The sequence below is a fragment of the Eptesicus fuscus genome, chromosome 2 (assembly GCF_027574615.1).
Source record: "Eptesicus fuscus isolate TK198812 chromosome 2, DD_ASM_mEF_20220401, whole genome shotgun sequence".
Lineage (NCBI taxonomy): Eukaryota > Metazoa > Chordata > Mammalia > Chiroptera > Vespertilionidae > Eptesicus > Eptesicus fuscus.
The window spans coordinates 92,288,660-92,303,705 of record NC_072474.1 but is presented as its reverse complement, the minus strand read 5'-3'; the positions used below and the strand labels follow the sequence as shown (position 1 = coordinate 92,303,705).

At 40.2% G+C, this 15,046-nt stretch overlaps 1 protein-coding gene across 1 annotated transcript in view; it reads right to left on the bottom strand.

Moving 5' to 3' along the window:
* APBB2 (amyloid beta precursor protein binding family B member 2) overlaps nt 1-15,046 on the bottom strand; it is a 339,921-nt gene that overhangs the window by 232,776 nt on the left and 92,099 nt on the right. Inside the window, exon 3 of the mRNA XM_054729387.1 lies at nt 2,982-3,087. The gene's annotated coding sequence lies outside the window, so the exon portion shown is untranslated. The remainder of the gene's footprint in view (nt 1-2,981; nt 3,088-15,046) is intronic.

Genomic DNA, 15,046 nt, shown 5'->3' with positions numbered 1-15,046 from the left:
CCAGGCCTAGGGACCGTACCCGTGCACAAATTTCGTGCACTGGGCCTCTAGTGTACTATAACCTTCTCCTTTTATTTTTTGCTAGCTTAAAGGTGAATTATGAACATCCTTTGGTGCATATAAATATTCACCTATGACATCAGGTTTAGTGAGCAGAGATCTGTTTGCCATGGTCCCTCTGGCAACACAATGTCTATCTTTAGCTTATTATTGTGATCAAAAGTCCTACAGCTACCTTGCCTCCACAAAATGGAAAAATGACTTTTACAACAATGTCCCAAAGGGAATATTTTGGTATAATGGAAGAAAAATATTTCACCAGAGACTATATTAAATTTTCAAGAGATGCTAAATGATTTGAAAGGCTGTTTAAGCAGCTTACTTTCTGAGACTAAGTTCTATCTCCAATCCAAACACCACTGCATATATCTGAATCCTGAGGCCCAGAGAATTAACCTTTTGTCCTTTTCATTCCCTTTCTGTGAACAGATTGGTGACTTCCAACATAATCCTCTTTCAAATATCCTTCCAAGCTGGAATAACAACTACACCAATAGGATTTCCTTTATTTTAAGGTTAATACGTGAATACAAGACTACAAAATTTAACTAAATAAAAACTGCTATCATCTTTTAAAATTCCATTGCCAACAGTATTTCGCTATTGCCATATTTCACTGGAACAAAACAACTGTTTTGGGAGGAAATTTCCAAAGTCCTTCCTTTCAATGGACTATATGAGCAGAGACTCAACAGCACTCAGAATTATATCCGTGGTGTGTGATTACTCTATGTGTGTATGTATAGTATTTTTTCAGTACAAATATCTTATTAAACTTCAAATGGGGTTCATAGTTAAAGACCCTTACCTTATTATTATAATTACTACCAAAAAATACACAATTTAATTATAAGTAAATTTATAGTAAATATAATCTATATATATAAAAGACTAAGTGTCCATCGAACCAGTAGCTATGACATGCACTGACCACCAGGGTGCAGACGCTCAACGCAGGAGCTGCCATGACATGCACTGGCCATTTAAAAATAAACAGCACCACAGACCTGGCCCCAACAAACCAACACTTAGCTTCCCCCAAGTGGGACACAGGCCCTGCCACCACCCCGGAGCGACACCCCACCAAATCGCAGCCAACGCTGCCAAGACCCCATGGCACAAAATGTGGCCCACAGCCCAGCCCAGCCCAGCCCAGAAACGGTCACTGTGGGCGCCAGGTAATGTCATCATGTAGCAATGCCTGGCTTGCTCTCCCTAGTGACTAGCTTCCTTGCAGTTTCTTCAGCCCAGGAATACAACTTGCTTTATAGCCAGGTGCAAACATTGTACACTTTAATCAAATATCTGTGAAGCGTTTTCATGTGCCTCATCTCATTTGATCCTCACAGAAGTCCTGGAGTAGGTAGATAGGAGACTCATTAGAATCCTATTTTCTTTTCATTAGCCGGAAAATGGAGATTTAGAAAGTTTAGAAACTTGACCTGACTGAAAAGAAGTAAGAAATAGTGGACCTTAAAAATGACTTCAGGTTTTCTCACTGCACAGAATATAGTCAAACACCGCTGCAGTTAAATATGTTACCCCTTGTTCTCCCTGCGTGATCTACAATAATAATATGCTTCGTGTTGATATTTACTGCTGTGTTTCTGACAATTACCTGCAAGAGAAGTTGGGATGCTTCACTGGGCTGGAAAAAGTTTAGCTAAATCAGAAAGCAGGTCTAATTAAGCAAGTTTATTCTATATCTATAAAAGGCTAGGTTGACTCGCACATGTGCGATACATATAAAGAGCGATACATATAAAGCGCTCACTGGCGCTCATCGTACACGTGTGTTTCAATCTGTCACTGTTGATCATGAATTTGGTTTACACTTCTATTATAGAGAAAGGGTGAATAGCAATATTAACATATTTCTTCTAATTAATTTCCTTTCAATGTGCACGAATCCATGCACCAGGCCACTAGTATAACAATAAAATCTGATATTATCTAATGCTTCTATAGAACTTGTAGAGCAAAGTTCTTTTCTGCCTTGCTTTACTTTAGATGCTTCAACTATATCAAATATGTAGAGGAGCTGTAAGACACAAGGCATACCTAGTTTAGAAAACTACCTAGTAATTAAATGCATGAACAGTTCTTATTGTCAATGATATTGTTCCTGGAACATGCCAGAAAGAAGGTTTGGGTGTGTGTGTGTGTTGTTTTGTTTGCATTCTTATGGGCCACGCATGCTTCCAAGTAGTATTTACAGCAAAGTACAGTGACTGTATTATTTTTAAGGCCCATTTTATCTTTTCAAAAATATCAGAGAATAAAATTGAACTTTATAGTCTCAAGCAATTTTTTCTAAAAGATAGCAAAACCATTCATACAGGTGTCTCAATTAGCATATCTGAAAGTCCCTCAAAAAGGTATAAAATAATAAAACCGGCAGGTGCACCAAATCTTCCAATAAAAGGCTACATGAAGAACTTATTGAACACTTGACTCTACATTTTGTTTTCCTTTCCAGACAAGAAAAGAACCATATGGATTTCATTCTTATTCCAAAAATTCAGAATCAAAGAGCCCATATAAAAGTCTAAAATACCTGAAGCTCAAAACACTGGACTCACTTTTCTGTCACACCACATTGCATTCCCTTATTTTTTTTAAAGTTTAATTCACCTACTGCACATCAAATAAAAGGCCTTATTACAACCTTGAGGGCTCAGTTTTTGAAACCCAAAAGAAATGGCACAATGCAGAGAGTCATCCGAATCTCTTTAGAAGGTTTTTTTTTTTTTTTAAAAGGTCTCCTGAGTCCCTTCCCATGTTTCAAATCCATATGAATACATAAAACTTACAAAGCCAGGACAGAAGGAAAGCAGAAAGGCCACAGACCCACTGTTAACTTTCTGAGAGAAGTATATCAGAATTTTTTTTTAAAAAAAGCAAGTTAGAAAATGACTTACTTTTCCCCGATCTTTGGTACAAAGCTCAAAAGGCAAGTTCCCTTCTCCCACAAAGTCTTGTTAATTAATAGCAATCACTCAGTGAGGTCAGGCAGCCCAGATGTATCTAAAAATTGTGTAGAGACAAAAATAGTTAAAATTCAAAGTCAGGTTAGAAATTAAAAATCAAAACATCCCATTGCTATTCACATCCTCTCTGCATAATTAAAGTACAGATTTCACTGAATAGCTAAATGATGAGTTTTGTGAGCTACGTTTCTTTCAGAACAATACTAACAAGGCTTGCTAAATCTGGACGGCATTTTGATCTGTTGTCTTATTAAAGTTACTAAAGCAGGAATCAGCGAGGCTTCTTGGCAACCATTCGTAGTAAAAATGTCCTTCTCGGGGAGTCATAAAGAGCAACTGAGGGAGGATCTGGACTTCTAATTATACTGAGATTTGGGAGGGAAGGTCTAAGGAAATCACACTTGTGCCTGCACCACCTTCCAAAGATGAGCCCATCTCACAAACACGAAGCAGTTTGAACAGACGGGAACAATAACAAAGAAAACCATCAGCAACGTAATGCCCTTCAGATGTATTCCCTTAGGCACCCCCCCCCCCCCTTCCCTGCAGCAGGTGGGAATAAGAAGAGTCCTGTTAACTTTTTTCTAAAAACAAACACCCAGAAAATCCAAAAATTCTGCACGATAATAACCCGATTTAAAACCTAAGTTACTTCCCCAACAATGCTGTGAATGAATACATACATAACAGCTCATTCACAAGGTTACAACGTTTGAGTAGGTGAAACAGATGCCACAGGTAAACCATAACCTCAAGTCTGTGCTCTCCCATTCTGGGCCTTATGTTAGATGTAATTCTAAGAAGCGTGATGAACTCATCAAGAGGTTGAAAAATAGGTCAATTAGAAGACAGACAGAACTGCTACAGTAGCAGTCACAACTGAAAAGCAGGCAGAATCCCAGAAACATCAATAGGCATCTTTTATTATTATTATTGTCGTTGTTACTGCCAACACTTACACAGTGCTGACTCTCATGCCAGATTCTTCTGTTTTACACAGATTAACTCCACATAGGATAGACACAGCAGAATATCTCCTACACATCACCGTATTACCACATGTTGTACTCAATTCTGCTAAACCTTGTGTTTGTTCCAAGACTAAGACTGTAGGAAACAATTTGAGCATAACTCGAATTTCACATTTGTTTATGCATCATTTCATTGCAAGCAACGCTGGGTAATAGCAGAAGACTGCACCCAGGTGGCACCCAGATGTGTAAGGGGAGATAGAATGCGAAAGTCCATGCCTCACACATGCACTAGTGTGGTCTCAGTTTCCACCAGCGTGCTGTGAGCCACACCCATCCGCATCGGGTGCCCCGACGTTCCTTCAGATTTCAGGTGATGCTCCTTCCAACACTTCAGAATACCTCACAGGCTGCAACCCTTCCAAACCCTCGGACAAGAAAAGGTCAGGGCTTTGTCAAGGTACAGTGCCATATTTATTTATTCCTTAACCAACTAATACGTGTAAAATTGTGCTTCAATTTTTTATTTAAAAAAAAAACCTTTTTTTTTTTAATGTATCACTAGTAAACACTGATAAAGGTTTTTGAGTGCTATGTCCCTGACCCCATTTATCCCATAAGCGTTGTGGGTTGGGTTCTACTGCATGATTTTGCATAGCATGGTGATTTTTTTAGAAATGCGTGCATCACATTTTAGCAGAAATGACTGCACGGTAACTAGTGTTTATAACAGGGGTGAGGAACGTCCACCCCACGGGCTGTATAAGCCCTCAAAATCATTTGGTCTGGCCAAAACCGGTTTGGCTCAGTGGATAGAGCGTCGGCCTGTGGACTGAAAGGTCCCAGGTTCGATTCCGGTCAAGGGCATGTGCCTTGGTTGCGGGCACATCCCCAGTGCGGGGTGTGCAGGAGGCAGTTGATCGATGTTTCTCTATCATCGATGTTTCTAACTCTCTATCCCTCTCCCTTCCTCTCTGTAAAAAAATCAATAAAATATATTTTAAAAAAAATCATTTGGTCTGGCCTGCCAAGGCATTGGGGGTGAGTTAATTACATGTTTGACCAAATATAGTGGGCTGATTTTTAAAAAATATTTTTTTATTGATTTCAGAGAGGAAGAGAGAGGGAGCGAGGTAGAAACATCAACGATGAGAGAGAATCATTGATTGGCTGCCTCCTGCATGCCCCACCCTGGGGATCAAGCCTGCAACCTGGGCATGTGCCCTGACTGGGAATTGAATCTTGACCTCCTGGTTCATAGGTTGTTGCTCAACCACTGAGCCACGCCAGTCGGTCTAGCAGGCTGATTTTTAAGTTGATAATTTTGTATGGCCAGAGAATGGTGTTATAAATATCCAAATGGCCCTGGGCAGGAAAAAGTCCCCCACCCCTGGTGTATAAGATTGCTTATGATGTAAACCAGAAGAGGTTGCACTGTGATTTTTCAAATCTTTTCATTATGTTAAAGGGAACAGTAACATATATAATACAATTTTAGAAAGATTCTCATTCACAATGTTCACAATTACCAAGTATGGACTCTTAAGGGTCAGTTTCTATTATGTGAAAATTTTATTTATGAGAAGTTCCCTAAAGGTGGTAGATAAATAAGGTGGTACTGCACCATTCTTTACAGACCAAGATGATGGTGTTATAGATTCTTGGATAAAAGAGGGCTTACCCATAATTGCTGGGAAGGCAGATTTTAAACTAGTATATTGAAAAGCCTCTGAACTTATCCTTTAAAAAAGTGTAAATTATACATAAAGATATATACTAAGAACTTTTCTATTATAAGTAATATCATTTCAAGCAATTTGAAAACTTTAAGTATCCAACAATGGATAAATAGATTTTTTAAATCTGTAAGGTATTTAAGTGGGAAAATGTTTTTAAGTAGTGTTCGTGGGAATGCAGACTATAAGGCAAAATGTTCAATGTGGTACCAATTTTGTTTAAAAGTATCTACATCTAGAAAGAAAACTAGAAGTAAAAAAATAAGTCAACATGTGAATAGCTGCTTACTAGAGATAATAGAATTAGAGTAGAATAATTTTTCTTTCTCTGCATCTCCCTGTGGTGCCCAAATTTTCCACAATAATCTCATCTACTTTTCCAATTAAAAAATAACAATGTGCTATAAAAAAAAAATAAGACTGAGACATTTGGTGGGAAAATCTCTTTTTATCCCCACTTTAATTTCACACGCGAATCCAGACAATAGAGTGAAGGCCAGCATAAGAACCAGGACACCAGACGCTTTCTCCACAATTACTAACAGATCTAGTTTCACGGCTGTACCCTTAAAAGTATTTTCTAACTCATAGTTCAAGGCCAACCCAGTCCCAACAGGGATGTTCAAAGTATATCAATCCATTACAGAGTCCAAAATATAATTTGCTTTTACTGGCTAAAATAGTCATGGACTTGGGAAAATCCAGATGAAAGATTTTTTAAAATTATATAATTGTATACGAGCTGTCTTAATGTCTGAAGGAAATTTCATATTGAATGAAGAAATTATGTTCTGGATAAAGCTCCTTTCAAACAAGAGCAAGATGAAAGAAATACAAGGAGTGGTGGATTTGGGCACAGGGATGAATGTTCACTTGGGCAGTTTTAAATAGAAAGTGAGAACAGGGAGATTGATCTTTATGATCTCCAAAAGAACTCAGTTATATTAAAATGTCCCCACCCACGACGAAATTTGACTTTGAAAATAATCCATTTGCCATAAGTGGTGACTCTGTAGTCACGAGTGCATTTTGTTAATCTCACAGGCTGAAATCTCTTAAGAACTGAATGGTGATAGTACTCAAGACTCAAATTGGCCCCCACACACCTGAGTTCACTCACCTGTGCTTATTAGCAGCACATTTAAATGATGTGTCCCTTTCCATTTTTGGTTTAACCTTCTCACATACCATACAGCCAGAAACTATCCTATATAATAAAAGGGTAACATGCAAATCAACCAAATGGCGGAACGACTGGTCGCTATGATGCACACTGACCACCACAGGGCAGACACTCAATGCAGGAGTTGCCCCCTGGTGGTCAGTGTGCTCCCACAGGGGGAGTGCTGCTCAGCCACAAGCCGGCCTGACAGCTGGCAAGCGCAGCGGCCCATCTCGGCAGCAGTGCTAAGGATGCAGGGAGCGGGCTTAAGCAGCAGTCTGACATCCCCCGAGGGCTCCCGGACTTCAAAAGGGTGCAGGCTGGGCTAAGGGACACCCCCCTTCCCCCCCCCCCCCCCCGTCAGTGCATGAATGTCATGCACCAGGCCTCTAGTTTTGTATAGATCAGCTGCTTTACTATGACTCCCCATTCTCAAAAAATGTACTGAAGATTAAGAGTCAGAGTGTGTGTGTGTTTGTGTGTGGTTTTGTTTCATAAAACTACAAAGCATCCGAAACATTAGATGTATACACCTGAATAATAACCATATTCCTGCTGCACAAAGCATAGATGTAGTAGTCTTTGCTTCTTTGTTTTCTTTCAAAAAATGCTGACTTCCATAAAAAAAACAAAAAACAAAAACAAAGCCCTTCTGTTTCAAATCTGCTTTTGTATTTTTAAGCATTTTCATAGGTCCCCTAGCAAATGGAAACAAAAGCTACTGGCATCGTGTTTTGTTTTTGTTTGAAAGAACAGAATAGGCAAATGAACATTTTAATTATGCTATTACATATAAAAATAGATCACAGAGGAGATAGTGAGTTCCAGAAAAATCAGTCAGTTCAAGTTCAAGATCCCCCTCGGAGACGATCATTTTATCAAATGCGTGCTGTTTACTTTGGAAAATAACTTGGGAATTCTTGGTTTCTGTGTCTCACAAGTTGCCGCCTAAAATGCTACACATAGGCACCTTTAATAATTTGCAACCAAATATTACTAGTATAATCAGCAAGTAAACTCAGATGCTATACTCAACTATGAGTACTCAAAAGAAAATCTAAGAATTTTAGTTTTTAAAAGAAGGCATGCTGAAATATACACCCATCTCTACATGCCTCACACTGACTGAAAATGTAGAGCACCGAGGAGCTCTCAGCAGGAAACCTACATACTTCTTAAATTGCTGCAAGAATTAACATATGCCTAGCTCAGGGGAATACAGTCTCGTAGCATTACCGGGTGTTAAAAAAAAAGGGCAACCAATGTTTTCAAAGTCTACCTGGAAAACAAGCAGAAACTGTTTTCTCAGGCTCTCTAGTCTCTCCCTGGGCAGAATTCCAACACAATCTAAATTGGTCTTTGGCACCATCGCAGGTCATTTTTTGCATCACTGTGCCACTTCCGGTCCAAAACCCAAAGATCTTCGCTTTCAGTGACCTCCTCCTCTCACTGGTCCTTTCCTTCCAATTTCTAAATTCGCAATGCTTCCATGGGACTATTTTAGCAGAAGTTCAGGGGTGGGGAAGCTTAAACAAATGCCGAGTGACTTAACTTTCTCTGGGTTATAGGCATTTTTTAAGGAAAATTACCCAGATTTTTGGTTTCTAAATATTTTAGCTCTTTGGAGAAATAGTTGGGTACAGGCCTGAGCTAAGAAAAGTACAAGATAAGCCTAGAACATGTTTCTATGCCAGAAAGCAAGAAGTGCTCAACTATTAATGCAGACATGACAAAAAGACATTGGTAGGAGCTGGTCATCACTTTGAATAACAACAACAACAAAACGATATGGATGAATTAGAACACATTGAATAAAAAAGAACCATTTACCCAGAGATATTCATGAAAAAGAGGATAGAGGGAAGCTCATCGTTAATTAAAAAATTCGAGCTAATAAACACCAAAAGAAGAGCAGAAATAGAAAATCCTACTTCGCAATCAGTGAGGCAATAATTGATTCACTCAAGAACCATTAAAGGATGCTAAAGCCATGAGGGAAAAGGTTGCTGTGCGACAGGACACTCAGTCTCCGAGGATCACCCCGCAGACACTTACCACTTACCTAAGGGAAAAGGTACCTTGAGCTCAGTTATAGGACAACTAAATATATGTGTCTCCACAGGAGCGATGTGGTATGTCGGTCAAAATGCTTAATCTGTATGTAACCATAAAGTAACAAACAAATCCAGATTGTGGTACTTTCTACAAGACAACTGTCTTGGAATCTTCCAAGATATCAGTGCTGGGAATGACAAAAACAAACAAACAAAACAAAAACATGGTGACTGTTCCAGATGGAAGGAAACGAAAAAGACAAAATGCAACAAATGACTGTTGATGAATCTTAGATGAGGAGAGGGGTTAGAAAAGACATTATTGGAATAATTTAGGAAGTTTAAGTAGGTATTCAAATATTATCTATATGTGAGATAATATTTCTAGGTGATAATAGTATTATCAGTTAGGTGGAAGAATATTCTTTTTTAAAAATATATATATTTTATTGATTATTTACAGAGAGGAAGAGAGTTAGAAACATCGATCAGCTGCCTCCTGCACACTCCCCTACTGGGGATGTGCCCACAACCAAGGTACATGCGCTTGACCGGAATCGAACCTGGGACCTTTCAGTCCGCAGGCCGACGCTCTATCCACTGAGCCAAACCGGTTTTGGCAAGGAAGAATATTCTTGTGCTAAAGGTCATATCTCTACAACTAATTCAAATGGTTCAGCAAAAAATTAAGTGTGTGTGTGGAGAGAGAGAGAGAGAGAGAGAGAGAGAGAGAGAGAGAGAGAGAGAGAGAGAGAAACAGATAAAGCAAACTTGGCAAAATGCTAGCATCTTCTATGGCAGGGTAGCCCTAACATAAAAATGAGTAACCATGGTTACTTGCAGGCTGTATCTATTCTGTATAAAGAGAGATCATAAAAGAGCTTATGGTTGAAAGGAAACTGACACAAATAGAAATACAGTCCACTGGTGTTAGAGCATTCAGTCCATTTCTCAAAAAACTTTATCCGTTTCAGAATTCAAAAATCTTTTTCCGATTCATTTCTGTTCTGCAGCAATTAATGGTTGTTAGCTGGGAGAAGGAGATTGAAAAAGAAAAAGAAACGCAAAGGAGAGGAAAGCAATGGGTCAAGATTAGCAACAGAAAAGTTCAGTTCTCCTCCACCCATTCTGAAGAAGAGCTGGGTCTCCAGGTTTTAAAAGCTCTGCCTTGTTTCCCATCCTGATGAGAAACCCGGTGTGGGTGTGGGCATTTCCAATGAGGCAGAAAGCGCCCCTTTGCAAGATGTACACTGACTTCATCCCGTGCCCACCTCTGGTCAAGCCTAGAACAGGGCCAGGCATCTGAATTACAAGCCATGTGAGCAAACACACATCCCAGACCCACAGCTTTCAGCAGCTGCCCAAACTCAATGTGTCTGACACAGAATTTCCTCCCCCCGCCCCCCTCGCCACAAACTTGATCCCTCGTTTCTGTTACCTCTTTCCTTTGTCTATCCAGTCTCAAAATTGCAGCTTTATCTTTTACTTCCGTTCCCAATGGCCCATTTTTCACACCCTCTCTTCCTCGTCCACATCCTTAAAGCCATGTTGGCCACAAGGTCCCTCGGAGTCCAGGAAGAAATGACCTCTCTTTCCTTTGTTCTTTCTCAATATTTCTGTCTATGGCACTCACTCGGCACTTTTTAAAAATCTCTTCACCACTTAGCACTGGTTCTGCACCCAAGGCAAGCAAGTGCTTTGCTCTGTTACCTCATTTTAAGTCACTGCAATTCTGTGAAGCAGTTTGTTATTTTATCCCTAATTTACCCAAGAAATGGCTACTCAGACAGGGGCAATAAACTTGTTCAAGGTCACCGAGTTGTGAAGCTAATGTTCAGACCCTACCCCAGGTTCTTCAGGTTCCACCCCAATACCAAAGTGCTTTGTATTGTCATTCATTAGTTTTAAACACCGTCTCCTGTCCTTAAGTCCAGCAAACCTTCCTTGAAGGAAGGGATCCAGTTTATCCAACTGTGAGCTCTCCCCAGAGCCAAGCATGCTTGTAACTCATGTTCACTGATTCATATTTCAAGACTCAGCCCAGAGCCTTGGCCAGTGTGGCTCAGTGGTTGGGCATTATCCTGTGCACCAAAAGGTTGCCATTTCGATTCCAGGTCAGGGCACATGCCTGGGTTGCAGGCTCCGTCCCCAGTGGGGGGCATACAGGAGGCAGCCAATAGAAGTTATGCCTCTCACATAGATGTTTCTCTCTCCCTTTCTCTCTCACTAAAAGTCAATTTAAAATAAAATAAAAATTTTTAAAGACTCAGCCCAGAGACGATTTGTCTTTCTGACTTCCAGCCCCCATCCCTACAGAACCAACCACTCCATCCTCCTGGCCTCTGTATGCTTCTACTGCAGTATATGCAAGACTTTTTTCCCCACTGAATTTATTGGGTGACATTGGTCAATGAAGTCATATAGGTTTCCGGTGTGCAAGCTTGAACTGCGGGGTGCATGACAGCCACATGTATGCCTGGAACAGAGTAGGCACTTAATGAATGCTCAATGAATGAAATGTTTATGCAAGAGACAGTTGGGTTTCTCAACTGGGGTGCTATGCTTTGCTAACAAAAATTTATGATCTCATTTTTTTATCTTCACCATATAGGGAGGGAATTATTTTAGACGAGAGGAGCAGAGAAGAAGTGGAAAAGAAGAGCGAGTACAGGTCTTGGCCTTTTGGGGCATATCCACTTCACCTGCTGCCCAGGGTATATGTGCTCCAGAGCTTACAACTTGTCATGTATGTGTACTATCATTCAATACAAATTATGATTCAGTATGTCTGAGATAGAGCTCAAGATTTCACATTTCTAACAAGCTTCTAAGAGATGGTAATGCAGGTGATCTACAGACAGGCTTATGAGTAGCAAAAAGTTCTGACAGTTGTGAAATTATGCCCATTTAAAGAGATACAGCCCAGCCAGCATGGCTCAGTGGTTGAGCGCTGACCTATGAACCAGGAGGTCACAGTTTGATTCCCGGTCAGGGCACATGCCTCCTCAATGGGAGGGGTGCAGGAGGTAACTGATCAGTGATTCTCATTGATGTTTCTATCTCTCTTCCCCTCTCCCTTCTTCTCTGAAATATATATTTTTTTAAAGAGAGATAGCATGCAGACTAAAATGACAAGACATAAATTCACTGACTGTTAATGCTAGTTATCTCTGGATCTCTGCTTTCTGCTCTTCTGTAACTCCCTAGTATTCTATAATGACTCTTGCTGATGGAAATAAAAATTTTAAATGCTATATGTACATGCATAAAAACCTGCAGAGTTGGACCTTTTCACTCTGCATGCCTACATTTAAGCAACAAATATATTTAAAAGGATTAGACTTTGGAGATAACAGGTTGGTGAATTTAGCAACCCCCTACATACTCATTTTAACATGCAGATTAACATAAAACAGCAATTACACTTAACAAGCAGCCACTACCGTAAGCATTGTTTTCCTCAGGTTCCTTTCCCTTAATAGAAAGAGAAAGAATCCATTCAGTTACAATACAATAAAAGGCAAACTAAATTAAGGACAGAAGACAAAACAAGCAGGCGCTACACGGAACCTCTTCCAAGTGGGTCAACAGAACCGCGTGAAAGTTAAAAGCGAAGTGAAAGGCATTCTCCCGGCAGAGACAGGGTGGGCTGGGGTCCACAACAAGGTTGGATGGAATAAATCAAATCAGCACTCGCTGAGCAGCTACAAGAGAGGTGGAAGGAATGACCCTCAGAAGAGCCCCAATTCCAAAGCATAACAAGGAGAGATCATTAGGAAAAGGCAATGAAGGGTGCACATCTACAAGAAAACATTCCACAGATACCCAAAGGATGCCAGGGCTATTCTGCCATTGGTAGAAGCTGCAGGTGGCATTCCAAAGGATGCCAGGGCTATTCTGCCATTGGTAGAAGCTGCAGGCCGGGCAGGTGGGCATTTCACACCCGCTCCAATACCTGCATCAATTCTACACACTTGCCCAGCCATACCTGTCTGGGCCTCAAGGAGGCCAAAAACAAAGAAGGAGCCCAACCGCCCTGCCCCAGGGCATTGTCAGGGCCTTCTGGTCGGAGGGGAGCTAGCCAGGCCCTGCATCCTCTGCTTTCCAACTCAACCCTCTTCCAACTTCCAGGTAAGCGATCCCCACCACAGGCTCCAGGTATTCACACGACAATTGCACCTACAAGTCCCAACTGATTTGGGGGCTTAAAGAAATATTAAGAAACTCACTGTGAAACTACCTACAAGGATTAGAACTCAGTGTCTGGAAAGCTCATATATACAACGAACTGAAAATCACTTCTGTGTGTCTACATAGTAGCTCTAAGGAAGTGCTTTCATAGCTTTGAGGTTTACACACACTGGACATTTGGCTCAACTGGAAACGTGTTATCGCATCTCTGTTGAATTCTGAGAGTCGAGCGCCAGACCACTCCAGACAGGTAAGCATTATGCTGATGATTAAAGTGTGATCACATGAGATTTCAAAACTAGTACCAAAGTCATCGTCTTCCCTGGGGGAAATCTGAATTTACTTAGACTTCCTTACATGTATTTTATTGAAAGTCAGTGTTGTTTTTATTTTTAATTACATCGATGATAGATGAGGCAGGAGAGAGGGAAGACCACCATAATCTTTTCAGTGCCCCAAAGCTTAAATGGCTTACTATCTTAGCTGGAATTTTAAATTCAAAGAGATTTAAGAAGCATGAAAATAAAAATAATTAAAAAAAAAAAGAAAGAAAAAGAAAAGACATACATGGTCTTTTGCTTGGGTTCTAGCTTTTAAAAATTTTTAATGCTAAAGATTTGGGGGATAAATTTGGGAAATTTGACTATGGACGGTTAGTAAATGATATTTGGGAACTATTGCTAATTCTGTTAGATGTCATAATGATATTGTGTTTACGTAAGGCAGCTTTCTTAATTCTTGGAGATGCCTGCTATAATACTTAGGGGTAAAATATCATGCCATCTATTTATTTCCGCAAAACATAAAATGTGTAAATTTATACAGATGACGTACGTAGAAAAGAATGTTAATAATTGTTAAAAGTAGATGGGGATTCTATGGGTGTTCATCATTCTATTCTTTCTACTTTTTTCTACATTTGAAAACTTTTAGAATTAAAAGTTTAAATTTATAACAATAAAAAAAATATTTATAGTTTTATCTCCCTTATTCTATTGTCTTGCCACATTAGACTACAGTCCAACTATAGTCAACGATTATCTTTCCTCCCGAAGACATTCTGTCACACCCTCCCACCTCTGACCCACTGTGTGTTATAGTCTCTCAACCTGATTATTTTTTCTCTCCGGCCAAAGTCATTTTGGTGAGAGTCAACTTATTCTCTTAGGTCCATTTCAAATGCTGCCTTTTCTAGGTAAACTTCCCTAACTCCCCAACTTTATGCAGCGCTGTTTTCTGACTCCCCATAACACTGGGTACCTCTCATCATACTGATCACTCTCCGTCTTGCATGGCAAAAACTGAAACTGACATTTACACACAGCTTCCCCTGTGTGAGGCCCTGCTCTGCCTACTCCCGCATGTGTTCTTTCATTTACTTATTTTATTCCTACCCCACCGGGATAGGAACTGTTATCACTCACTTTTCACAGGTGAGGAAACGGGCTTTAAAAGGCTGGGTCACTTACCCAAGTCACCAGGTGAGTAAATGGCAGACCCAGGCTTCATTCCAATGGAGCCCCATCGGCTCCCAAAGGCTTAAGCACTAAAGTGCATGATGTCATTTGCTCGGTGCCCTGACCCTCCCCTACTACTCATGGCACCTGGAGGCAGGCAGAGCACCTCACTTACTCATCCCCTCAACCAATCTTTGTTGGAAAGCCTCTGTTGTCAGGAAACAACAGCTCAATGTGATGGGATTAAAGTGGAGGGTGGAATAGGACAGTTTATGACCCAGATTAAAAAAAAAAAATAAGAAAACATGAACAAACTATGGACTTTAGTTAATAATAATGTATCAATGTCAGGTCATGAATTGTAGCATATGTACCATATGAATGTTAAGATGTTAAAATAGGAGAAATGAGATGGGAGGGTATAT